This window comes from Desmodus rotundus, chromosome 5 (genome assembly GCF_022682495.2).
Source record: "Desmodus rotundus isolate HL8 chromosome 5, HLdesRot8A.1, whole genome shotgun sequence".
NCBI lineage: Eukaryota > Metazoa > Chordata > Mammalia > Chiroptera > Phyllostomidae > Desmodus > Desmodus rotundus.
The window spans coordinates 3,708,662-3,711,378 of NC_071391.1; positions in this window are offsets into that span (position 1 = coordinate 3,708,662).

Sequence of the window (2,717 nt, forward strand, 5' to 3'; positions counted from 1 at the left end):
GCCTGTCACTGGGTGGATGGGGAGGGACGGTGCCTCCTGTTTCTCTGCCCTGAAGTCTGAGGAAGAGACCGATTTTGTCTGACCACAGCTCCCCCTCACAGAGTTTCCCTGAACCGGGCCTGGGCAACCAGCTCCTCTATTTAAGTTCTGCCTCCTCCAAAAAGGATTTCAGATGACCTGTAATAAAGGCCAGGATGGCGACTCCCAGATCATTTGAGATAACGTAAGGGCTGAGGATGGAGATGGACCAGGCTGGGGTCGGGGGTCAACTGCCACACCATCCTTGCCCATCCTCAGCTGTGTCGGGGTTCCCTCAGCCGGCATTTTTCTCCCTGGTTGGTCCAACGGGCCTGGCGGCCCCCTTTCCCCTCCCAGGCTCCGCCTGGCTCTGAGCTGTGCTGTGAGCAGCCACAGTTGGGCTGGAAGAGCCTGAGCCCTCCTGGTTCTTCTGTAGCAGTTGCCCCCCACCCCCACCCCACACCTGGGCCCGTCTGCACAGGTGAGCACAGGCTGGTGCTGGCCGTGCCTGGGAAGGTGGTCTCCAGCCCCTACCCTGTCACGCTTGCGACCCTGAGCTCCAGGCCAGCATGCAGCTTTGTTCTGGGACAGGCTGCTCAGTGAGGGGCAGGCGTCCCACCCTGACGGCTTGAGTGTCACCTGGGAGCAGGGCTCAGAGGGTGTTCCCACAGACCGGTGCTGCGGTCCTTTCCAGGCAGGAAGGACGAGGGGCCACCCACAGGGCTGGCTCAGCTTGTGACCAGGGGCCTCTGCCTGGCACCCTTACATCCAAGGAATGGAGGCGTCAGATGTCTTGGGTCTCCCTGTCCCAGCCAGAGGCTCCAAGTCCTTTCACCCCCTGAGAACTGGGCACACTCCCCACCCCTTTCTGCTTGGGGGTCCTGTTCCCAGTTATTCACAAGAACTGAGCCTGCCCTTGCCGCCACACGTGCCTCAGACTCCGCATCGGCCCCGCAGGTGTATTGGACACTAAGGCTCCTTCCTAAACCTGAAGGCATCATTGCTCACCTGAGCTAGAGACCCACACTTCGTCCTTGAGGCCAACGGAGCATCCTAAATACATTGGTGCCTCCTTCCAATGAGTGGCGAGCAAGCACCTTTGAGTGCTGAAACATTTTTTTCTCATCAAACTGTGACAAGTACCAGGTGTGACGATTCTGACGCTGACGAGTACCGAGTATATTCCCATGGGCAGGCCATTCTTCTGCCTGGGCCCTGCTGCCAGCCCAATCCAGCCGTCCTCCACCCTGTGGCCGGGGACCACTCAAAACACAAACCCGCGCATTCTCTCAGCCCGTAGCCCTTCCCGGATCCAGGCTGAGCTGCTCCGCCCAGCGATCCAGACCAGGGCAGACGCTTCTAGGGGGTCCTGGCCCAGCGGAGCCTGAGGAAAGCACTGTCTCCAGAAAGTTCACAGGAGGCGGAGGTTGTGGGGAGCCCCTCCACGCAGGCCTGTTCCAATCTAGAGGGGCCACAGGCCCAAGCCCTGGGTTGTCCCCCTGCCCTGCAGGCCCCCGACTGCAGCGCCCAGGTGGCCATTTCTGGCCTGTGGGAAAGCCCTGTTCAGCATTAGTTCATCAGCATTTATGGAGCGCCCACTGTTTGCCAACCAGTGGGGATTCAGAGATGAAGCTGCTCACCCTGACCCTCAGACTACACGGTGTGGTGGGTGAGGTGGGAGACGCACAGGGAAGACGGTAAGGGGTGGGCACCCGGAGGAGACCCCTGACCCTTGGGGGAGCTCAGGGAAGGCTGCCAGAGGAGGGGACTCAGAGCCTCTGTTTCGGGCCTGCGGCTCAGGTGGCCGGAGCCCTGCTGCTTCAGTGCCCACAGTGACACTGACACCTGGGAGTCCAGGTGGATGTGAGTCGGGCCTGGGGCCATGGGAGCTCTCTTCCCTCCACAGTGAGGAAACTGAGGCATGGTAAGGTCAGGTCACTTGCCCAAGATCACCCTCCAAGCAGGTGGCAGGACAAGATGCACTCCAGGTCTGTCTGTCTACAAATGTGGGCCGTGAACAGAAGCACTGGCAGCTGTGGGGTGGGGAGACTGCTTCTGGGGGCCCCCCAGGCACCCACACCAGGCACCTAGCAGGCCTGGCCAGTTTCCTCTTGTGGCAGCCAGCACCTCCCCCTCCCCCCACACTTCCTCCCTCCAAGAAAGTCCTAGGGCTCCCTCTTGTGGCTGAGGCTCCCTCCAGCCTCCTCCTCTCACCACCTGTGGGTGCTGCCCCTGGGCCAGAGACAACACCCCCCTGTCCCTCCCATGCCCCCCACGCCCCAGGAATCCCTGCAGGCCTGCTCCTCCAGCCTGGGGAAGCCTTCCTGGCCACCCTGCACAGGGAGAGCTCTCTCTAACCCCCTCGGAGCTCCTAGACCAGGGTCCCTTCTACTGTGAGACACGTCCTCGGTGGAATTGTCATTCGTGCCTGACTTACTCCCCACCAGAAGGAAGCTAGGAGTTCAGGGAGAATGCAGTGACCTCACATACAGGCTTCTGGGCTTCCGTCCTGTCCCCGAGCTGACCAGGTCGGTCGCCTGGGGCAGGCCACATTCACACTCGGCCCCAGTTTTTACATGTGCAACTTTGCTTCAAAATAAGAGGAACTGTCTACCCAGCAGAGGGACTAAAAAAGGCTAATAGTTTTGAGCACTTACTATGCATCACACCTTAGATGCCTTAGAGTTCTTACCTCGAGT